Source organism: Cupressus sempervirens, chromosome 6, assembly GCF_028749045.1.
Source record: "Cupressus sempervirens isolate cs-2001-9-10 chromosome 6, ASM2874904v1, whole genome shotgun sequence".
NCBI classification, from domain to species: Eukaryota; Viridiplantae; Streptophyta; class Pinopsida; order Cupressales; family Cupressaceae; genus Cupressus; species Cupressus sempervirens.
The window spans coordinates 623,357,663-623,383,832 of record NC_143123.1 but is presented as its reverse complement, the minus strand read 5'-3'; the positions used below and the strand labels follow the sequence as shown (position 1 = coordinate 623,383,832).

The 26,170-nt window shown below is 33.5% G+C and overlaps 1 long non-coding RNA gene across 1 annotated transcript; it reads left to right on the top strand.

The window, feature by feature from the left end:
• The first annotated feature begins 860 nt into the window (after positions 1 to 860).
• On the top strand, positions 861 to 3,621 carry LOC149553772 (uncharacterized). The gene is made up of 2 exons (XR_016353424.1): positions 861 to 965; positions 3,090 to 3,621. It is a non-coding gene; the product is annotated as an uncharacterized LOC149553772 (long non-coding RNA).
• The last annotated feature ends 22,549 nt before the right edge of the window (positions 3,622 to 26,170 follow it).

Genomic DNA, 26,170 nt, shown 5'->3' with positions numbered 1-26,170 from the left:
TTCAAATAATAATTTTCGTTCCAATAATAATAATAATAACAACAAACAATATAATACTAATTCAAATAATTCCAACAATACATTTCATGTGAAATATAATAATAATAACAATCATCATAATAACAATCGTAATACTAATAATCAAAGGAATCATTCCAATTCCAAACCTCATTGTTCGTATTGTGGCAAAGATGGTCATATTGTCAATAACTGTTTTAAAAAGCAAAATGATAAAAAACCTATGAACAATAGTAATAATAATTAAAAATCAAATCATAAAAAAGGTAACTCTACTGGTTCTTATTCTCATCATGCTTTTACTTGTAGCTTTAATCTTTGTAGACCTTTAGAATGGATTGTTGACAGTGGTGCATCACAACATGTAACTTCTCATAAAGAAATTTTTGATTCTCTACAACCTGATATTGCTAACATTCCTATTCAGTTAGCTAATAATCAGACTTGTAAAGTTGAAGGTTTAGGTGATGTAACTATTCCTAATGGTAAATTGCATGATGTATTATATGTACCTGATTTGAAAACTAATTTGCTTTCTGTTTCACTGTTATGTCAGGACTATAAAGTTGAATTCTACAAAGATACATGTTATGTCATAGATCCTCAAGCTCAAAAAGTGATTGCTCATGCTAAAATGGATAATGAAAATTTGTTTAAATTCCATGAATTTTCTAGTTCACGATATTCGTTACATACTTCTATTGATTTCAATATATGGCATGAAAGACTTGGCCATTTAAATTCAGATTATATTACTTTCATGCAAAAACATAATATGGTTGATGGCTTGCCTCACATTATTCCTTCTAAGATTTCCTGTACAGGCTGTATGAGTGGTAAGATGCATAGGGAGCCCTTTCCAAGTGTAAAATCATGGTGGGCAACTCATAAGTTGCATCTTGTCCATAGTGACCTATTGGGCCCCATGGAGAATAACTCCATCCAAGGTTCTTGGTATGCACTTACCTTTGTTGATGATTTTTCTAGATGAACTTGGATCTATTTTTTGCATAGCAAGGATCAAGTTCTTGATATATTCATTGAATTTTAGTTATATGTTGAGAGGCAATCTGGTTTTAAACTTAAAATTCTTAGAACAGATAATGGAAAGGAATATGTGAATAATGATTTTCACTCTTATTTGAAATCATGTGGAATTAAACACGAGCTTACTATTCCTTATACACCACAACAAATTGGTGTGGCGGAAAGAAAGCATCGGACCATTGTTGAAATGGCTAGAAGCGTGTTACATGCTAAGAATCTACATTATAAATTTTGGGCTGAAGCCATGTTTTGTGCAACTTATATTCTTAATAGGACTCCTACCAAAGCTCTCAAGGTTATTACTCCAGAAGAGGCTTGGTCTGGTAGGAAACCTAATTTACAACATTTGCGGATTTTTGGATCTATTGCTTATGTTCATACTCCTAAACAGAAAAGGCATAAATTAGATGCTAAGTCATCTCCTTATATGTTTTTTGGTTATGATGAAAACACTAAGGGTTATCGTGTTTATGATTCCACTACTAACAAAGTTCAAGTTGCTAGAGATGTTTGTATTGCAGAAAATGGAGTCCATGACTGTTCTGCTACACATGATGCAGAATTCAGTAGCACTAAAATTGTGCTGGTGGAGGACCAACCTCCTTCTCTTAACCCTACTCCTCCTCTTAACCCTTCAACTCAAGTTCCACCTATTATTTCTGCTCCTACAAGTCATGATATTCAAGTAGCTACTAATGATGCTTTTATTACTAATGATTCTTCCTCTAGTGATAATTCTATTGCAACTAAACGTAAACCTAAATGGGCTCAAAACTTAATCAATGAAGGTGATGACTACATTTCTAGATTTGGTGGAATTAAACATAGAAGGATTAATTATTGTAATTATGCTTTGATGACTACTATTATGAATTCTAATGATCCTAAGTCCTTTGATCAAGCTAACTCTCAACCTCATTGGCAGAAAGCCATGCAAGAGGAATATGATTCTTTAATTGCTAATCAAACTTGGGACTTAGTCAAGTTACCTCATGGCAAGAATATAGTTTCATGTAACTGGTTATACAAAACAAAATTGAATACTAATAATGAAATTAGTAAATTTAAGGCTAGACTAGTTGCTAGAGGTTTTTCACAAATTGAAGGATTGGACTATAATGAAACTTTTGCTCTTGTTGCTAAAATGCCTACTATCAAATTAGTTATTGCTTTAGCATCTAAAATGAATTGGCCCATTCATCAAATGGATGTTAAAAGTGCCTTCTTAAATGGTGATTTACATGAAGAAATCTATATGGCTCAACCTCCTGGATTTGTTAAGAAAGGTAGTGAAATTTTGGTTTGCAAATTGAACAAATCTATTTATGGTCTTAAACAATCACCTAGAGAATGGTATTCTAAAATTAATTCTTTCTTTATTTCTCAAGGTTTTGCTAGAAGTAAGAATGATCCTAATTTGTATATTAAACATACTAACGATGATATTATCATTGTTATTGTTTATGTAGATGATCTAATTCTCACTTCTAGTTCAGATGCTTTGATTTCTGATATCAAGTTTCAACTTAAACAGAAATTTCAGATGACTGATTTAGGTATCTTACATTACTTCTTAGGTATGCAAATTTTCCAAACTCCTAAGGGTATCTTTCTTTCTCAAAGCAAGTATGTTTATGATCTTTTAGAAAAATTTAAGATGAATGACTCTAACCATGTTTCAATTCCATGTGAACTAGGAACTAAATTACTGGCTGATATGAATACTCCTTTTGTTGATGAAACTTTGTATAGACAATTGGTAGGAAGTTTAAATTATTTAACTCTTACTAGACCTGATATTGCTTATAGTGTTGGTTTAGTTTCTCGATTTATGTCTAAACCTCAACAAACTCATTTTAAAGTTGCTAAATGAATCTTAAGGTACATTAAAGGAACTATTAATATGGGATTATTTTATGATGCAAATTTTGAATTTATTTTACATGCCTATACTGATTCCGATCTAGGTGGAGATCCCAATGATGGGAAATCCACTTGTGGTTATTGTTTCTTTGTTGGTTCAGGTGCAATTTCTTGGAAAAGCAAAAAAGAACACTCTATTTCCCTTTGCTCAACTGAAGCTGAATACAAAGGTTGTACCAATGCAGCTAAGGAAGCTTTATGGATTAGAAGACTTCTTGAAGATTTGGGTCTACCTCAACAATCACCTACCCCTATACATTGTGACAATCAAAGTGTTATTGCCTTGGCAAAGAATCCAGTTTATCATGCACGAACCAAACATATTTCACTTCAACATCACTTCATTTGAGAACAAGTTGAAGACAAGCAAATTACTCTTCTTTATTGTAAAGGAGAAGATCAAGTGGCTGATATTTTAACCAAACCACTTTCTAAAGAGAGATTTCAGTTCCATTGTAAAAATTTGGGTTTACAACCCGTTGATGTAAACTCCCCAAGTAAAGATTAAGGGGGGGTGTTAGAAAGGTTAATCTTTCCTTGGATGTATTAATTGGGATATTCCAAGGATCCCTAAATGTAGTTTGTCCTATTGTATACATGTGGAGGACATGTCATTGTTTGTCCTTTATTCCACATGTAAAGACAACTCTTTTTTATTCCTTTATTTAGTTTATCCTCCTTAAGAGGATTGTGACACTTTGCATACACCTATTATGAATGTGGCATTCATAGAAATGGGAGTTACAAATGCAACTCCTTTCTCATCTCTATATAAGAGATGCTCCTCCTTCTTTCTTCTTCACTCTTATCACTTTGATGTTATTGTATTGAGCTATTTTGCTCCAACACTCTCTCTCTCTTCTCTAGGCATTTGCCTTCATTCATAATACTCACAAGGGGTTTTCTTTGCTTTCCCCTTATAAATCCTTTTCTCCATTGTTGAACCATCTTGGTGTATGCTCTTGGATTTTGCTTATCTTATGGTAACATTATTTCACACTTAACTTACTTGGATTGTTTCTCGTTCCTTGCTCAATCTTATCATTTCTTACAGTCAAGATAAGGGTTAGTGGTGAAAGATATCAATTTGATAATTCTTTAGAAGGTTAAAGTTTTATATATCTTGATCCCCCTCGCCCACCTCTTAGTGTCTTACTTTCCTAATAGACTTGCAACATAGCATACAACTAGGCATATTTAGACACTCACTTGGAATTAGATCACCAAACCTTTTAAGATGGATCCATGTTGTAGAGACCATAATTGGTATATCTTACTATGCTAGACAAGGGTGAAGGCAAGAAGGTAGCCATCACAACATGGGGGGTAGCTACATCATAAATTTAAATATGGTATAATGATATGATAGGTATATTTCTTATAAGTGTGGATAGGGAGATAACACAATCAAGGCAAAGAAATGGAAAGCCTCTATCAAATGGCAACAACTAGAGAAGGAAGAGACAAGTCCAAAGAAACCTAAAATAAAGAAGAAATAAAATTACATGGTTTTCGCTACCCCTAAAGAAAAGAAGGGGAAGTTATACCAATAGAAGAGAAGTAGTGTCACACCTTCTCTCTATACGAGGTCCATTATTGAAGAGGAATATTATCAAGAATAAGAGGTTGCTCTCATAAGGAAAATTCGATACAGAATGAATAAAACAAAGCAACAAAGAAGAAATAACCAAATACAAAATCCTCCCTCATTCCTAATAATCCAATACATATTGAAAAATATATTGATCAGGAGAAGAACTTGGAGAAAGATTGGGGCTTGGATGAATTTGAAGAGGATTAATGAACAAGGGACCTTGCCAACTGAGAAACCCACAGTAAAGACATATACAAAAATATAAGGGGGTATCTTGTAAAGGATGTACCTAAGGGAAAAAGAAGGTTGACATATTAAAGGAGGGAGAAATAAGGATGGAAGAGGTAGTGGAGAAACCTAAGGGGAATGACTACCAAACCATGTCAAGGGCATAACCTACTAAAAATGAAACCATTCCCCCTTCTCCTCCACCATAGGTAGAAAAACTATATGATGAACTAGACAAGGACATAATGACTAAAGAGCAACAACAAATGCGTCTAGAGGTGCAGATTCCATAAGTTTCCTAAAAAGAATCACCATCCTCTCCTCCAAAACAAAAGAGACATACTAGAGGAGAAGGAAGTAGAGCAACATGCAGAGAGAAGAGGAAAATATGGCCAAAGACAAGGATCCCTTTACTAGTGGACAAGAAGAGACCCTTATGGAGTGATCATCAAGATAAGTCAAAACCATTTGGTTATTCAAGTCCATACAACTGAGGAAGACAACCTATACCATGGTTGAGGATATAAACATGCTCTCAATTGGACAATCCTTCCACTTACCTTTAACTAATATTGAAGCACACAAAATCTCATATATGACACAAGATAGGTGGAGAAGCCAAAAGGCATATATCATTATTCCTCCACCACATAGAAGCAATTTTGACCTTACACCCAAGGACTATTGAAATGAAGAAATTAAACTTGGTCAACTTATACAAGAAGATGGTAAGGAATTGATAACAATGGGGATGAAACGTTTGTTTAAGTGCATTGTCACTGATTAAAAACGTATACATGTCATTCAAAAGAAAAATAAGGCTTTAAGGGATTTTGTCACAAAGATAGTAGGTCTAACTAGCTCTGCTAATTAAGATGTTGCATTGAGTGTTGCGGTCAAAAAATGATCCACATTCAATATTCATTTAATTTATTTTTCTTGGGACATGCTCTCAACGAAGGCAAAAAATTTCCAATTTTGAAAAGTGTATAGAGATAATTAAGTGGCTGCTTCATTCTATTATTTAGAATAAATCCAAGCTTTGAGACTTCGTGGAAGGAGAGAACGCCATCTTGGATCAAGCTTATGATTGTGTCATGCCCAAATTTCCCAACCCAAAAACACACACACTCTTTTTTTTATAACAAGTTTAAATATGTATCTACAATTTTACTTTCATAGAGATGCAATATATGTTAGCTTTTCAAATAGATTTGCAAGTATTCAAATAATAAACTAAAATCCTTACAATGATTATTCCTTATACTGAATATAGGATTCAAATGCAAGTAGATACTCCAACAATTTTCTTACTCTTTCATTATACATGTCAACTCACTAATCTTTAGAAAAATGTCATAACTAGGGTACCAAGCATAGAACTCTTGACATTTCCATCCCATTGTTTCAAATAATTTTTATATAGGTTTCATAAAATAAACTAGTTAAAACACTTACCAACCTCACTCTTTTCTACCTTACCATAATGACATCATTAGACCTCTGAAAGGGTCCTAACCATACCCTCGAGAAAGAGATCTAAATGCACCAAGGAGATCATGGGTGTCACCACAAGAGATCTTTCTTAACAATACTATTTTTCCTTAACACTTTCTTCAACTACCTCTTAAGTCACACATTACATAAACAATCTTATAAATGCAAAATGGGTAGAAACACTTTTCATTCAAGCTTTTATTTTTTTCTCTATCTCTAAGATGAATGAACTCCTTCCTCTCCTTCTCTCCTTCTTTCTTCCACAATTTGTAATTCTAAACTCCTACTATCCCCAAGAATCCAAAGTGGGTGAACAACCCTTAATCTCTTCCCCTCCTTCCTCTAATAGTCCTCTACCCATCTTTAACATTTGTTAATAAGGCATGGGCTCCAAGCATTATGGCACAAGGCTCAAAGCATTATTTGTGTCTCACTCTTGTCCCCACCCCCCCCCCCCCCCCCCCCCCCCACCCCCCTTCCAACTCATCTTGTGGAATCTCTCATGATGGAAAGGAAAAAGGTAATCCCACTTTTATTTTCAATACTTTCTTAAAAGCGCCCTTTTTAAGGTGTCACATCATGTCTAAAATACATGATTACATCTCCAAATAACACCTTTCACATAGTTATAGACCTTGGGGGTCTATTTTGGCACATGTACTATGAAAATGACCTCTCATTACCTTTTAAAACCCCTAGGAAGTTTTTTTTGAAATTCTAGGTCATTAAGGACTCTCAGCCCAACTTCTACTTTAACTACTATGATTACATGATTTCCATAAACAAACTTTTATTCAACCCCTTACAAACACCTTCATTATTAACTCTCTTGTGACTGTAGATCAAGTCACGAAAGTTTCTTCTTCTTCTTAAGGTGCACTTACTTTCCTGCAACATAAGTATAATAAGAATTAGCTAACCATACTACACCATAATTTTTTAATTACATTTACAATATTTTAAATATTTTCAATAATACATTATTCATTCACATTTACAAAATAGCTCCACATGGATCCAATGTGGATATGAGTGTATGAAGAAATTCATTGAATCAAATAACATCTAGTCAACCTATAATTCATTATAACCAGTTAAGCTTATCATTGCATTCAATACCTTATTGCAGCACCATGGTGACAACATACATTAACAATCATGATACACATAATAGTGTAACCTAACATCATCATCATCATGAATACATAATTTAACACAATTCTAAAATTAAGTCTTTTCCATTTGAGTCATAATGTATGATCATAATGTATATTTTAGAAGTTTAGTAGATCTCTAGAGTCACTTCATGTATTCATTACCACATAATATCTAAATCAATTAGCTATAATGTGATTCCTAGAGGTGTGTAATTTCCATTATGAGATAAAACAAAGTAAGATAAGGTGCATAATCATAAAATAACTTGTATTAGCTAATCAGGATGTACCCAATATAACGTCCACATAAATTCATAAATCAATCATAACATAAAATGCATCACAACTAATGTTTCAATCTTTGTCAACCTATTATATCAATTAATTAGTGTAATGTGCATAGGCATCCAAAAGCCGTGATGAGTTTGATAGTGAAGTTTAATATTCCTAGTTCTCTATCATAACCCATTTCCAAGTGTGTAGTTATGTTTATATTACATAGATGTTTTTATATTCATGTTAATATATGTTACTATTTATGTTTATATGAATATATCATGCCTACAATAACAATTATCCTTTATCTAAAAGATACATTTCATCTCATGCAAATATGTGTATTTCCCATTTTACTGCATGGCGTCATAAAGCTTTAAAAGAAAAGTTATAAGGACTCTTACTAAGTTCAATAACTCCAAATCATATTCTCTTATACTTCAAAATTATAATTCTATCATAAGTGTTGCATATGCATTTTCGTTGCATATGCATTTTCACATAATATGAAGTCATCCCACTATGGTTATAAAGGACGAGTCGTAGTAATTTATTTAAATAATAATGCATGGAGTACCAAATGGGATTTAAAGGAGCCAAAAAGGAACTGCTTTGATCATGCTACTAGCTAGAAAGCAAGGGACCATTCATATATGAAGTAGATGCTTAGGTCACATCATGATCACTGATGATACTCTGAATATCACAATTTAATCAACTGACTATTTTAATATAGTTTAATTAATTATCCTAAGAAAAATGGTCTTACAAGTCTTTTGTGAGGTAGGGTCTTACAGATTGGGATGCACTATGATCAAACCTTGGGATGATTAAGAAGAAACGTTTCTAGAAGCTTCTAAATTTATATGGTGTTTAGAGATATATATCTTAAATGTTTGTATCAAAATCATTGACATTGGGGTCAAGGGACTTCTAGAAATGTTTACCAAAAGAGAAGATATCAAGAAGGAAGCATCCAAGAGGATAGTTGTGGGGACTATCTTTTTAACAAGATGAGTTTGGAGACATATGAGGATGACCAGAAGACCTAACTATACACTATGGAGATGGTGGTGCAATATTTCAAAGCATCATTTGAAGCTATCATGACAAAAGATGATCTTAGTGAACTCTTTAAGAATGAAGAGATATTCAGAAAGGTAGTCGCGATGATCAAAGAATTCAAAGCTATGGAACAAAAAGTATAAAGTTTTTCAAGAAATAGTACAAGAAAATTTGTACTTTGGATATGTCAGACCCATTTGATGTAATGGGGATTATAGAAAGGTTTGGGATAAAGTATCTATAGATCCTCCTAGAGAAATAAGGGGAAAAAATAGATGTTGGTTTTTACAGTTTTGTAGACTTACACAAATTTGTAGTTTTGTTATAAAATAGTAGAGATCCATCAACTTCATAAATTCACAACTCCTCAAGTCCAACAGATGGTCAACACTTAGAAGAATTTTAAGACAAAAATGATAAACATGAATAAGGTTGTGATAATTTTGGCTGACGACGCATTGTCACATTTTTCACCATCAGTGCTAAATTTAGAACCTCTCTTGCAAGTTTTTGGTGGAGGTAAGGTGCCTATGACTTAACTACAAGTTTTTAATGAGGAGATAATATTTTGGTGCGAAAAGAAATAATAACTTTAGAAGTGAAGCTTGAAGTGGTCATAGAAGACTTGTTTTTGCTAGAGTTCCATCTTCTTCTTCTCCATTTTCTTGACACATAATGGTTTTATGCACATAATAAATGTATGAAAACAAGTTAGAAACTACTTAAGAGTTAGTTGTCCCTAAAAATAGTTCTAATTGCATAGTTTTCATTATTTTTGCATGAGAGAAACCTTACCTCTGAAAATCTCAAATTTAAGGTTGTTTCTCTATTTAAGCACAATTGTACTATGTCAAAGGTTGGCATTTTTTTACAATATAGATATGCAATTAGCAATCATATTCATGGTGTGTTTATTCCTGCTTTAACATTATATTTTATGAATCTATGTTACTGTTTTATTATTATAATGGAGCTTATTATTTGTTGTGATTAATGTTTACGATCATTAGAAGTTTTAGAGTTTGTTACAATTGTAATTTCTTAGTTGTGACTAATTAGAGAGGAAATTTATGTTAGTGTGTTAAGATTAATTTGCCTTGTGTGTATGTGCATTTAATGTAGCTACATTATTTGATGAGTTGTGAAAAAATTATTCACTATTTAAAGTTTCCTTCGATGATTGCATCTGCAAAGTTATGGTTGTGTTGCTCTGGGCTATGCGGGTTTTCCTAATTTCCTCAAAGATTTAATTCACATAGTGTTCAATGATGGCTTATGTCCTTTTATGAATTATTTTTCCACAATTTTCTTAAATCTCACATTACCCTATGCTCTCTTTGTGTTTATTTACAATCTAGTTAATCTAGGAAATTTATTGTAGTTGCATTACTATAGTGTAATGTCCCCATTTTTGTCAATATCAAAATTTGAGAGATTAGCCTATTATTGAGATCCTCATAAGCTAATTATTGTGAATAGAGGGTCTTTTGTGGCAGTGTCTTTGCTTGGGAGGGTCTTGTCTTCTCCACAATTTAGTAAGCTACTGGTTGGTCTTCATTTGGCTCAAGTTGGATTTTGTTTGAACTTAGTTTTGTGTACTTACTACTTGTGGTAAGTCAAGTGTTGATTAAGATGGACACTTTCTATTTTTGGAAAGTGCATTTGGTCACATGGAGAAATAATAGGTATTACTCCTATTTTAGACGACATATTTAAATGATGAGTATTTTGGGAGTTATTATATTTTTAGTGGCCAAATTATTAATAATTATTAAATGGCTTATTATAAAGTTATAATTTAACTTTATAATTTCACTTAAGTTGAGAGTTGAGTTATCACTGGAAAGTGTCATTTATTAATTAGTTAAGCCAAGTCAAGTGAGTGAATCTAAATGAAGCTTCTAATCAATGTTGTGTGGTGAAGCTTCTTGAGTGAAGTCACATTTTGGCAACAAAAGGGAATTTGGAGGTTATAAATACAAGCCCATTTGTTGAGAAAAACATGCTTGAATATTTATTTGCTTTTTTGGCCTTTGTGGCTTTTCCTAAGTTTTGATTTTTGTGCCCTTACTAAAGTATAAGTGTCTAAATTCTAAGTTGTTCTATTGGATATACAGTTGAAGTATTGCAGATTCAAATATGAGATTTTGTTCTGAGTTGGCATTGCAATTGTGTTAAGGTATACAATTGGTCATTTCTCCTACTATTTTACTGTAGCTAAGGAGATTTTTGTGTTGAAGAATTTCACTAGCATTGAGAAAAATTAGTAAATTTGTACCTACATTTTCTGTTCGAAGGGATTGGTTGATTATTGAAGTCTATAGGTAGGGTTTCGTTAGATAAGTTTCAGATTTGTAGAATTGGGAGGCTACGATTCATTTGGTGTGCTAAGATTCAAATTTAAAGAGATTGGTATCCATCCTAGCATTACATTCTAAGTTGTGTTTGATGAGGAAGCTAGTTAGTTATTGTATATTTCATTTCCAGATATATTGTGTCTACTTGAAACACTATTGTGTCATGTCCAATAAATGAAATTGTTTAAAGGCATTTAATAAAGTGGGAAGTTGCTCATTAATTGTTTATCAATATTCTAATATCAATTTCCAGTCAATTTGTGAATATATCAAATTATTGAAAGAGTGGAGAATCAATTCTCATATTGGTATTATATATAGTTATGTGCATCTCCATCTCCAATTCATTTGCTTGAATTTTGAGTTCACTTGCCAAGTGTTTGACGAATAGTCGAATATATGAATAATTGATGTATTTTGGAGCTATAACCATCTAGAGTTATTATAGTGGTATCAGAGTGGTTTCCTGCTAGTCTGCGAGAATTGAGCTCAATTTGATTGGTGCTTTATTTTGGAGATTCAGTTTTCAGTGTTATGGGTGGTGACAGGAGGTTTGGTATTCATTATACCTATAGAGGGCATAATTCTCCACCTAAGGATGGAGAATCTGAGATACAGGGTATTGTGAAATAATTTGATGTGTTAGTGAATGAATTGAATCATAATTACAAGTGGATGACCCAAATGATTTTGAATTCAAGATTTGAGCAAAGCATGATATCGCTTTTTTGAAGAGAAAAATGTGATGATATAGTTGTGACTACAGTTGTGTAGGACATTTCTTACGAGTCACCACATGATTTGGGCATAGTTAAGGTGGAATGTGATAAGAATTCATGTCATGTTGAGTTAGATGATTTATTTTTTGGCATGAATTCCTAAGATCGTGTATTTGATGGCGATGCAACAATAATAGGGAGTAGGAGCATGTGAGGATATTATCATATCAACAATCACTTTTGTGTTCATCCATCTATCTAGAGAGGAGTTTAGCAATATGTATACAGTTGTTGATGTGTGCCTTGATGATAGTACACCTGTCATTGATGATGAGGTGAGTGATGTCGAGGTTGAGTCATGTTATAGTTTATATCAACACAGTGGTGAGGTTCACTTTGTTGACAATCCTATGTTTGACATGGATACAACATGGTCTTATTACAATCCATTGTTTGAGGTCGATGTTGATTACTCACCTGAGTGGAGTTGGACTCAGTTTTCATGAATTGCAAATTTGGTTTAGTTTTTTGTTGTGGTAGTCAATGATATTCTTGCATCCACATATTCTGATGTAATTGCACCCATTATTGATACAATTGGCATGAGGGCATATGGTGCTCCTGTAGCTACATCTTTTTCAAGGATTGTTTGTGATGACTAGGATTCCAATCCAATATATATTATGTGGGTGGTGACCAGGTTGAAGAGTATGTCAAGATTTCTTATGGAGTTGTCTTCTAGTAATGCCCTAAATTTTACATTATCAATATAGGTACTAGGTGCTACACTGTAGGTGATGTTGATGGTCTTCATGATGTTGGTTTGCAATTGGTTCAGTGTTGACGAGGATGTTGCATACTTCTTCATTTGGGATCCAGGTGGAGGTTGGAGTTCACTATATTGTCATATTGCTTGAGAACAAGCAATCTTGGGGAGGGAGGACTATAATGTCCCCATTTTTGTTGGTATCAAAATTTGAGAGTATAGCCTATTATTGAGATCCTTGTAAGCCAATTATTGTGAATAGAGGGTCTTCTATGGCAATGGCTTTATGTGGGAGGGTCTTGTCTTCTCCACAATTCAGTAAGCTATCAACTAGTCTTTGTTTGGCTCAGGTTGGACTTTGTTTGAGCTTAGTTTTGTGTACTTACTATTTGTGCTAATTCGAGTGTTGATTGAGATGGACCCTTTCTAGTTTTGGAAAGTGCATTTGGTCACATGAAGAAATAATAGGTATGACTCCTATTTTAGAAAACATATTTAAATGATGAGTATTTTGGGAATTATTATTTTTTTAATGGCCAAATTATTATTAATTATTAAATGGCTTATTATAAAGTTATAATTTAATTTTATAACTTCACTTAAGTTTAGAATTGAGTTATCATTGGAAAGTGTCATTTATTAAATAGTTAACCCATGTCAAGTGAGAGAATCTAAAGGAAGCTTCTAATTAATGTTGTGTGGTGAAGTTTCTTGAGTGAAGTCACATTTTGGCAACAAAAGAGAATTTGGAGGTTATAAATACGAGCCCATTTATTGAGAAAAGCATGCTTGAATATTTATTTTCTTTTGTTGCCTTTGTGGCTTTTATCGAGTTTTGATTTTTGTGCCCTTGCTGAAATATAAGGATCTAAATTCTTAGTTGTTCCATTGGACCTATAGTTGAAGTATTATAGATTCAAATATGATATTTTGTTCTAGGTTGGCATTGGAAATTGTGCTAAGGTATACAGTTGGCCATTTTTCCTATTGTTTTACAGTAGCTAAGGAGAGTTTTGTGTTGAATAATTTCACTAGCATTGGGAAAAATTATTAAATTTGTACCTACATTTTATGTTCAAAGGGATTGGCTCATTATTGAAGTCTACAAGCAGTGTTTGGTTAGATAATTTTTAGATTTGCAGAATTGGGAGGTTGTGATTCATTTGGTTGTGTTAAGATTAGAATTTGAAGAGATTAGCATCTATCCTGGCATTACATTCCAAGCTATTTTTGATGAGGAAGCTAGCTAGTTATTGTATATTTCATTTCCACATATATTGTGTCTACCTACAACACTATTGTGTCATGTCCAATTAATGAAATTGTGCTAAGGCATTTAAAAAAGTGGGAAGTTGCTCATTAATTATTTGCCAATATTCTAATATCAACTTCTAGTCAATTTATGAATGTATCAAATTATTGAAAGAGTGGAGAATCAATTCTCATATTGATATTGTATATAGTTGTGTGCATCTCCATCTCTAGTTCATTTTCTTGAGTTTTGAGTTCACTTGCCAAGTGTTTGATGAATTGTCAAACATCTGAATAATTGATGTATTTTGGAGTTATAACTAGCCAGGGTTATTACATATGGTTGCATTAATTAAAAAATTAGAAAATACAAAAAATTATGATTCTCATAATATTTCCTATTACCTTACAAATTTTTATTTTTAGAACTAGCAAAGGTCTCATTGTGAACAATCACATTTATCTTCAATTGAGCTACCTAGGTAGTTGACAAACAACCTAAAGGAACCTTGGGATCAATTCACATCCATCTTTAAAGAGAGAATTATATTTCAATTTTTTGTATTTAAAAATGACACTCAACATGGTGTAAACTCCAAAATTGATGATGGCGATGCCAAGGTTATCTTATTGAGTAGTATGTCATCAAGTTTTGATCATATTGTTTTTATATTAAACAAAGTGAATCCTAGTTTGGAAATAATAATTTCTTCTCTAATTGATGAAGGAAGTTGGGAACTAATAAAGGACATCAAATTACTAAGGAATGTGCTTTGGTTACAATACTTTTATTCTTAGAAAACATACATGTACAGTGGATTAGATTTAGTAGACCAATATCTAATTGATGGAAAGTTGAAGGAGAATACAAATTTTGTCGCAACTGAAGGTGACACACATTTTTGTGGATTTACATTACATAAAAATGACTCATTTGATGATGATAATCAACCTCAAGGTACAAGATTTGATAAAATATTTGTACTTTAGACAATATGAAAGAATGTACAAGAGGTTGGAGGCAGGAAGATTTTTATCATGTTGAGCTAGCATCTTGATCAAAGATGATTATTGCATGAGAAATAACTATTTGTGTCCCTATAAAGCATGGGGTTGGTAGATTTATCCCTAAAGAGAAGAGGGGACTTGGTAACATGATTGTCCCTTCAAGAAGTGAGGAGAAACATGATTTAAATATGATTCTCTAGCACTTACAGAGGTGTTATACACACTCAGATGAGATGTGAACTTCCAAAGGAAAGGTATCTCATTTGTAGACACATCAATGATGATTGTTTCCACAACACGGGAGGAGGAATTAAGCACACTTAGAGGAGATGTAGACTTTAATAGGCAATGTCCCTCATGTACAACACTAGAGGAGACATTAGACACATTCAGAGGTGATGCAAAATTTTAGAGGAAATATGTTTCATTGTGCAGGGGAGGTAGGAACACTCATATTATGAAGAAAAGTTCAAATTTTGTATCCAAGAGATCCATTGATGCGATCAGTTCAATATTTCTTAAGAAAGTGATGTAAGAGCATCCTAGGTGTAAGTGCAATCTTGCATCACCCAAAAATATTTCTATTTATGTTTATATGTTTTTAATAAGGGTTAATTCAGTTCAAAGTTGCTATTTTTGGAAGCTTTCTATTTTGATTAAGTTGGTCACATGAGCTCAAAATTTCTAATTTCATAGGTAGAGGTTCATCTCAGATATACAACATGTTGGTGGAGTTTCATTGCTATCATATGTATTGATAAAGTTATTGTAGATGTTTGGTGTGAAATTTTGGTAAAAAAAAACTTAGACTCAGATTTGAAGGCCTAAATGACCATGAATGGGGTTTGGAACTTGATTGACTAGAGCTTGCACGAGTCATAAGTTGTATAATAGGGACTACCATTTCCAAAATGGGGTTATAATAGCCAATCAACTCAATGGTTTGAAAGTTATGGTCTTTTAGAAGTTGGGCTACCCAAAAATCTTGGTACAAAATAAACTTTAGACTTAGATTTGAAGGCCTAAATGACCACAAATGGGGTTTGAAACTTGATTGACTAGAGATTGCACAAGTCATAAGTTGTTTAATAGTGACTAGCATTTCAAAAATGGGGTTATAATATCCAATCAACTCAACATTTTGAAAGATTGTGTCTTGAAGTTGGGCTACTCAAAAATCTTGTAATAAAAATTATTATTACTTGGAGCCGATTCAATGTATTAAAAATCATTTAATTTTTAGGTTGGTTGTTCTCAAGGGTTAGGGATTGATGTCTAGAATCTTACTAGCCATTGGAAAAATTCCTATATAAGGAAGGCCCATAGGTTGTTTAGGGTAGTTTTAGGTGGTAGTTTGTGGCTTTGTCTTAAAGAATATTATAACAAAAGCACCCATGTGGCTTGGCATATTGTATTTTTGAAATCTATAATTCCATATTTGTAGAGATAGTAAGAAGCCCATTTTTTGTTCTTGCAAAAATTATGTCATTTCTCTATTTTTGTTATGTGTTTGTGGTATTAAGGGGAGAACCCTCCATCAAGTGGTATCAAAGTAGGAATTCTTGAGTGTGTATATAGATTTCCAAATGCAAGGCAATTTGCACCAAGCTCATGGTTTAAGTTGAGCATGTAAACAGATTGTTGATTGTGAGGTAATAGGGTTTTGGAAAAAGCACAAATATGTCTCCATAAAGAGAGCATGATAGAAGAGTCAGAGGTGTGACACCTAAGGGTTTTAGAGCCCTCCAAAGATAACTACAATAATTACAAGAACATGTGTGCAAACAGTTGAACCTTGTCGTAAAAGATGAAAGTGGGGATGAAAGAGAAGAAGAAGGAAACATTTAGCAAGATGAAGAAGATGAAGTTCTAGACCTAGAGGAAGAAAGGCTCTTTAGGTCCATCTCCAAGATTAGGAAAAGACCTAATTTTTAGGTTTCCACATTTTTGGGAAATCTTAACCTAGAGGAATTGATCGAATGGATCAATGAATTAGAAGAATATTTTCAGTATGAAGATATTGAGGATCTTGATAGGGTCAAGTTTGTGAGGACCACACAAATATTTGGTGGTAGGAGATTCAATTGGAGTGAATTAGAAGACAAATGGATAAAATCACAAGATGGGATTAGATGATAGCTAAATTGAAGTGACAATTCACTCTTGTTGATTATGAGTTTGATCTACAAAAAAATTGCAAGGTTTGAAGCAAGTGGGAAGATCTATTCAAGATTATACAACAGAGTTTTATTGAGTTTTCATTAGAACAAGCCATGCAGAAGCTAACAAGGAGAAAGTTGCTCATTATCTTAATGGGTTAAGGCTAAGAATTAAGGAGGAGTTGAGTTTGGTTTGAATGAACAATATTGAAGAAGCATACCAACTTTCCTTAAGAATAGAGGAAAAGTTGAATAAGAAGTTTGAGAAAAAGTAAAGCAAAAGATGTCATAGTCAAAAATTTGTCGAACAATCTTATGAAGCCTATGTAGGGGTAAAATGGAATCAACTACCCTAACACATTTAGAAGGGGGAAGATTGAGATCCACCCCTCGGATTAGGTTTGATGGATACAAAAGGAAGGACCAATGCAAAAGGAATGAATAATTCATATATATTTCCCTCTCACCTCCACCTTAAGAGGGTTTAACCAAGAAGATATGATATATAGAACCGAGATATAAAGATATGACAAAATGATGAAGTATATAGAAATTAAAGAGATGAAGACAAAATACCTTGTGAGATAAAAACCTAAAAAAAGGATGTCAAATGACTTATGAAAGGGTTGATTCCCTATAAATAAAACCCACAAATCGTTCGGTGATCTATAGGAGCAAATTAGATATTTAGGGGTGAAATAGAGCATCGAGGGTACAATACACCCCTAATGAAAGGTATGTGACATTGATGCTAAGTTCATAGTTTTGATAAACAACAAAAAGGGTATCCAGATCTATAACTTGTTCATTGATCAAAGATTTGAAACCTAAAAATAAAGAGAATATTTGTTTGTTATTGGGGGGTTGCCTCAATCAAACACTAGTTTAGGAATTAACCTTGAATTGAAATAAAGATAGAATTCTAGCAAGTAGTAGTGATGGATATAACGTAAAAGCAATGCAAATATATGAATATGCTCTTTAATTTGGAATATAGTCAAGCATGCAAATGTAATAGCTTTTACTCAACTTTAAAACCTTAGAAAGGAAATCAAAGGAAAACCAACACCTTCATGAATGAATGTGCTTGAAATCCACCATAGAAATGAATGTAGATGAACATAGATCTTGAGAATATGCAACAAAGGATCTTGAATATATGAAGGGAGATCTTGAAAGTTGGAATGATAGATCTTGCATAAACTCCTTCAATAACTTGAATGCATGAATCCTTGTTCTTCGATGGAGAGATAGCTTGAATGCCTTGAATGCCTTGAATGCTTGAAGAGAACTTGATAACTCGAGATCTTGAGTGCGTAAATGCTTAAATTGTAAACTTGATGGATGAGAAATAAAGCAAATAGAAGGGTTTATAAAGGGCTTAGATTAGATTACCCCCCCAGATTGGCCTACCTAGAAGTTTGCACTCTAAAACTAACTAGACACAAGATCCGAGTAGAGGACCCAAAATAGGGCCTCATCAAGGGTGCATTGTGCCCCTAATTAGTCCATTAGGGTTGGACCACACTCCTAAAATCAAGGGATAACTTCACCCCTAAAATCAAGGGAGGACTGCACCCCTCATGACCAAGGCCCAAAAACCTCAAGAATTTGGGATCCCAAAACATGACTTGAAACCCCAAAATCAGTACAAAGTCTTAGATATTGTCATTTCGGTGTAGAGAGTAGATTCGAAGTGGATAAAGGAAAGGAAAAAAGGACCTAAGGGAAATAGATCCTACTTTGAGCTTAATGCCATGAAAATAAGAGCTTTTAAAGAAGATCTATTAGGTTTTACCCCAATTCCACCTAGGAGGAAGTATTAAAAAGGGAAGAAGGAATGAAAAGTGTAAGGAGATTGATGATCTCACATTAAATAGGTGCTAACCCTTCATCAAGTTGGAGTGTGTTCAATTTAAGATGGCACAGTGACCAAAATGAAGATCAGAAGAAGAAGGATGAGGTGAATAGGAGTAGTCATAACTAGAGGGGAAACAATTTCAATAATTTTGATCATCAAGATAATAGAGATCAAAGAGGAAGAGGAAGAGCGCAAGGATCTAGAAGAGGAGGGTTTTGTGGAACATGTTTTCACCATAGAGAGGAAGGGCATAGAGCATTTGAATGTCCCCAACACCAAGGAAGAACATGTAGGAGGACTAAAGGCCAAACTAGAGTTGTGTATGTAGATAAAGATGCCAAATCATCACATTCTGAAGATGCTAAAAGATGATAAGTCCTAGTTAATAGGAGAGTCCCACTGAGTGGTGAGAATGAACCTGATTAGAGGAGAAGTGTGTTCCACATCAAGTGCAAGTGTGAAGATAAGTATTGTGATGTAATTAATGATGACAAAAGCACTAAATTTTTTGTGTTAGAAAAAATTGTTACTAAGTTAAAGCTCAAGAGATAGAAACACTCACATCCATACCGTATTACCTGGCTACAAGATGACCACAAGGTCATTGTCAATGAATAATGGCTATTGAAGTTCAAGATTGGAGTCTACTAGGATGAGATACTATGTGTTATCATACCTATGGACATATGTCATATGTTGTTGGGTAGGTCATGGCAGTTTGACATACATGTTATAAATGATGGTCACGTAAATACCTACACTCAGACAAAGGATCAAGTGAAACATAAGTTGAAGACATAGAAGGATAAATAAGAAAAGGTATGTAGTACTACTAGAGTGTGTTATGTAGATAGAAACAAGTTCCTAGAGTGTATGATGCATGAGCATATGTATTTGTCTATGATTCCAAAAGATGGTAAAGAATAAATAAAAGAGGTAGAATATTTGTTGCGTGAGTTTCTAGAAATAATATTTGATAATGTGCTTGATGGATTACCACTAGCGAGGAAGATCAATGACCAAATGAATTTGATTCCAGGAGCCAGTTTGCCAAATAAGGCATCACATAGGATGACATCAACAAAAAGTGAAGAGTCAAACATATAAGTACACAAGTTGTTATAGAAGGTGTTGGCTCAAGAGAGTCTAATTCCATCTGTTGTACCATCAATATTATTAATAAAGAAGAATGAAGAATGGAGGATGTGTATAGATTCTTGGGTTGTCAATAAGATAAGAAACAAATACAAATTTCCATTGCCAAGGATGGGCAACATTATGGATTATTTAAGAGGAGTTGTGTATTTCACAAAGATATATCTATAGAGTGAATACTGTCAAATCTGGATTAGAGAAGGAGATGGATGGAAGACTATCTTCAAGACAAGGGAATGATTGTATGAGTGGTTAGTCATGCTTTTTGGGCTAACCAATACACTTAGCACTTTCATGTGGCTCATGACTGAGATATTGAAAGAATTTATGGGTGAGTTTGTCATTATTTACCTAGATGATATTTTGATCTTCAACAGGACATCGAAAGAGATACAATGCACATTCATAAGGTGATTAATAAGTTAAGGGAAGAAAATTTGTTGATTAATTTGAAGAAATGCAATTTTGTGAAGAAAGAATTAGCATATCTAGGATTTTTGGTTTCACCAAAAGGTCTAAGAATGGGCCTGGAGAAAGTGAAGGCTATCCTCTAAGGGCCTACTTGAAGGAATTCTGCTGAGGTAAGAACTTTGCATGGTTTGGATAGTGTTCACAAAAAATTATTAGGAGTTTTAGCATAAGTTGTAGACCCTTGATTGAAACAATGAGAGGGAATAGGAAATAGTTTAAGTGGACTATAAGAGTAGATAATAGTTTTAATTTGTTGAAATACAAAGTTAAAAAATATCCTAGTTTATCACTTCTAGATTTTGTCAAGGTGTTTCAAGTAGACTGCATGATGCTAGTGGAGTGGCAATAGGAGTTGTTTTGAGCCAAGCAGGTAGATTTGTTGCTTATTTTAGTGAGAAGTAGAATGATTCTAAAAGAAAATATTTGGTTTAGGATTATGAATATTATGCTATAGTTTAGGTATTAAATAAGTGGAGACACTATCTTCTTCCTAAGGAGTTTGTTTTGTATATTGATAATCAAGCTTTGCAATAGTTGAATAGTCGAGGAAAATTGAACCAAAGGCATTTGAAGTGGGTTGAGTTTTTGGAGTTACACATTTTTTTTGAAATATAGGAGTGGGGAGTCTAATAGAGTTGTAGATGCTCTTAGTCAGAGATAAATTATGTTGACAAAGATGTGATTGAAGTGGTTGGGTTTAGGGAACTCATGAGTTCGTGTCTAGGGGATCTTGATTTTGGTGAAGCTTAGAAAGCTTGTACATAACTTGATATACTTGATAGGACAAAGTGGTTAAATTTCATAATCCATGATCGTATGCTATTCAAAGGAATTGAGTTATGCATTCCAATAAGTTTAATGAAGGAGAATCTCCTCAAGGAGAAGTATAGTCAAGAATTGGTTAGACATTTTGGTAGAGATAAAATGATTGTTTTGATTAATTGGCCATGGTTGTAGAAAGATATCAATAAATTTGTATAGAGTTGCAGAGTATGTCAAATGATGAAAGGAGTAAAGCAAAATACGTGGTTGTATCAACCATTATCTATACCAGAGAAGTCATGGGAGGATGTTGACATAGATTTTATTCTTGGTTTACCAAGGACTCAACAAGGGCATGATTCACTTTCTGATAGTGGTTGTTAGGTTTTCAAAATGAAACATTTCATTCTCTATAAGAAGACTAGTGATTTTGTTCATGCAATAGAGTTGTTTTTCAAAGAAGTGGTCAGACTACATGATCTACCAAAGAGTATAATTTCAGATCAAGATACCAAGTTTGTTGGGTATTTCTTGCACACATTGTGGAAGGAGTTGAAGATAGATTTGAAGTTCAATTCATCAAAACATCTATGGATTGATGGACAAACAAAGGTTGTGAATATGAGTTTGGATAACTTTCTAAGATGTTTTGTTGGAGTCAAACCAAATGGGTGGGATTTAATTTTTTTGCAAGCAAAATGTGCATACTATAATTTTGCCAACAAAAGCACTAGTACATCATCATTTTGGATTGTATATTATAGTAGTCCCATAAATCCTTTTGAATTGGGGAAGTTGGATAAAGGAGAGATATATAGTGCTAAAGTTGAGTATTTTGTAGAACACTTGAAGAATGTCCATGAGGAGGCGAGGAAGCATATTACCAAGGTGAATACACAATACAAAGCTAAGAAAAATGAGAAAAGGAGGTATAAGGAATTTTAGGTTGGCGATGAAGTTATGGTTCATTTGAGGAAGACAAGATTTTTAGTAAGTACATATAAAAAGATGAAAGAAGCTTAGACCATGTAAGATACTTTAAAAACATGATTTAGGAAACGCCTATGAAATAGAATTGTCCGCAGAACTGAATATTTCACTAGTATTTAAAACTTCTGATTTGATAAAGTATCAAGATAGAGGCATCAAAGATGAGGTCACAAGAGCATAGTGGAGTGTTACAACAACTATTTTAGCTACAAAGGAGATACTCGAAAGTTGTGTTGCAAAAGTACAAGGAACAAAATTATTGTGATATGGAGCCTAATCAGACTCAGAGGTTTATTCAACATGGTTTTCTCCCCATATTATTTCTACACGGGTTCCCCAAGACAGGGTCAAGGGGTAATGCCTGAGGTGCACTCTCTGTCGTAGTACAGGGTGGGTCGAGGGGCAACATCCTTGTGGGGGTTTTTGGGGGCAGTGCCCTTGAAGCAAAAAATGACCTTATATTGTAAAAGGCATTAGGTACTATTTTTCTATTAATCTAGCCCTAATTTTGTAAGTGGCAAAATGCTTGTATAAAAAGGCTTAGGGTTAGGGATTTTCATAATGTATGATGTGAAAATTGGTTCTTGCAGTGGTATTGAGCTGTAAGGGATTACAGATTGTAATCAGGTTGTAATCATTGGATAATAATAATATTGGGCTTGTTGTTGGTGAACGTAGCCTAGGGATTGGATGAACCACGTTAAATCTTGGTTTCTTATGTTCTCTTTTATGTGATCTACTATTTTCTGGTATTGGTTATATTTGCATGTAACTATTATTTTTGTCTGAGGTTTATCCTAGCAAGTGGTATCAGAGCCATACAATCATCATTTTTTTTAGCCAGACCATCATCATTTTTTTTTGCGATCCTCTACAGGAAAGTCTCACGATTGAGTGAGAGTCTCATAGTTGAGTGGGAGCAATAGTAGACAAGGGTAAGCTAAAGGTTGACAAGTTTAATGGGCAGAACTTTCAGTTATGGAAGATGTAAATAGAGGACTATCTCTATCATAAGGATTTATAGAAATTGTTGGAAGCAAAAACCAAGAATCAGGGATATATGATAGATGATGACTAAGATCTTTTAGACAGAAAGGCACTTGAAAGCATTCAATTATGCTTGGCACCATCAGTGACATTTAACATTACAAAAGTGAAGACGACAGAAGAATTGATGCAAACTTTAGTGAAACTATATAAAAAGCCCTCCACTTCAAACAAGATATTTCTCATGAAACATTTATTTAATATGAAAATGACAAAAGTTGGATCTATTGTAGATCATTTAAATGAGTTTAATACTATTACTAGTCAATTATCTTCTATGGGTATCAATTTTGATGAAGAAATTAAGGCTCTCTTGATTTTGTGTTCTTTGTTTGAAAGTTGGAATGGAATGGTAATGGTTGTGAGTAATTTTGTTTTTGGATCTAGTACCCTAAAATATGATGATGTGTTCGGTGTTATTTTGAGCGAGGAAACTCATAGGAGAACTTCAGGTGGATCTACATCGGGAAGTGCTTTGAATGCACAAAGTAGAGGCAGAACGACTGAGAGAGGAAATAATTTCAGAAATCATGAGAAATCAAGAAGAAAATCAAAGGGGAAGAGGTTTCAATCCAAAGAATCGAGAGATTGCTGGTACTGTGGTAAACTAGGGCATAAGAAGAAAGATTATTGGACTTGAAAGAATAATGAAGGTGATAAAGTAGCAGGGAACAAGGAGGCAAATGTCGTAAATAATAAATCTAAAGAGGATGCTTTGCTTCTGTCTTTAGAAAGTGTTGATGATTCATGAGTTTTAGATTTTGGTGCTTCATTTCATGCTACACCTCATAGAGGTTATTTTATTGATTATGTCCAAGGGGATTTTGGGCTTGTTTATTTGGGGGATAATGAACCCTATCAGATTTTTGGAAAGGGAAAAGTTAAGATTAAGTTGCAGAATGTGAATCTTTAGCTACTACATGAGGTAAGGCATGTTCCAAGGCTGAGTAGGAATTTAATTTCAGCAAGGCAACTCAGTGATGAGGTTTGTGTAGTTACTTTTAATGATAAAAATTGGAAGGTTTCAAAAGGTTCCCTTGTAGTAGCAAAAAGTGTGAAAGTAGGCACCTTATATCTTTGTATAGGTCATATTGTTCCTTCTACTTTGATTGTTTCAGAGAAAAATGAGTGTTTAAGAACAATTGTTGCAGTTGAGATGGGAGAACAAATAGCTACTATAGATTGTGATACAACATTGTGGCACAATAGACTTCGGCACACAAGTGAGAAAGGTATGAAAGTATTTCCTTCAAAGAAAGTTTTACTAGGTCTACAATGTATTAACATGGATTTATGTGAAAGTTGTGTGTATGGAAAACAAAAGAGAGTGAGTTTTGTGAAGACTAGGAAGAAAAATAAAAGTGAGAAATTAGAGCTTGTGCATATAGATGTATGGGGGCCAACTCAGGTATCTTCCCTTGGTGGCTCTCATTATATGTTACATTTATTGATGATGCAATTAGAAAAGTATGGGTTTATTTCCTTTGACATAAATTTGATGTATTTCAAACTTTTAAAAAATGAAAATGCTTGGTTGAAAATGAGACTGGAAAGAAATTAAAATGTCTCAAATCTAATAAAGGTGGTGAGTATTGTAGTCATGAATTTGAAGATTATTACTCTGCTAATTCGTACATAGAAAACTATTCTAAAGACTCCATAGGAAAATGGAGTGGTTGAACGAATGAACAAGACTATAGTGGAGCATGCAAGGAGCATGAGGTTGCCCTTAAACATGTGGCTAGAGGTTGTCAATACTGTTGTATATTTGATTAATAGAGGTACCTCTACTCTTTTGGTGTGTGGTATTCTAGAGGAAGCATGGACTAGTAAGAAGGTGAGTTATTCTTTTCTCAAAACCTTTAATTGTGAAGCATTTGCTCATATAGATTTTGAAAATAGAACCAAGTTGGAAGCTAAGTTAAAGAAATGTATATTTGTTGGATATGACATTGATGAATTTGGTTATAGGCTTTGGGATTTTGAAAATCATAAAATTGTAAGAAGTAGGGATGTCATATTCAATGAGAAAGTGTTGTACAAATATATGTTGTAGCAACATGAGAAGAAAGAAAATGATTATGTAGTGTTGGATGATACTCCAAAAGCTAATGTTCTAGTAATTTCTCATGATCTGCAACAACTGCAACAACAAATACCACACACCCCAGTGAATGTTAAATGGTCAACAAGGCTAAGTAGACCTCCATAAAGATTTTCTCCTTCCTTGTATTCTATTTTACTTATTGATTCCGATGAACCTTAATGTTATGATGAAGTTATGCAGGTGGATACAAAGATTCAATGGGAGTCTGCAATGAAAGAAGAAATTGACTCTTTGCTGAAAAATAAGACATGAGATTTATGCAAGTTGCTTACAAGTAAAAAGGTTTTACATAATAAGTGGGTTTATAGGTTGAAAAAATAGGATGGAGATAAGAAAATATTTTAAGCTAGGTTAGTTGTAAAAGGATTTACACAAAAAAAGGGGCATTGATTTTGATGAGATATTTTCTCCTGTTGTTAAAATGACTTTTATTCACATTGTTTTAAGTATTATGGCTACTAAAGATTTGCATTTGGAGAAACTTGATGCTAAAACAATCTTCCTTCATGGTGATTTGGATGAAGAGATGTATATGGCATAACAACAAGGATTTGAGGTCAAAGGTAAGGAGAATTTAGTGTGCAAATTAAAGAAAACTTTGTATAGCTTGAAGCAAGCACCTCGACAATGGTATCTAAAATTTGATAGTTCTATACATGAGCATGGATATAGTAGGTGTCATTTAGATCATTGTGTTTATTTTAAGAGGTTG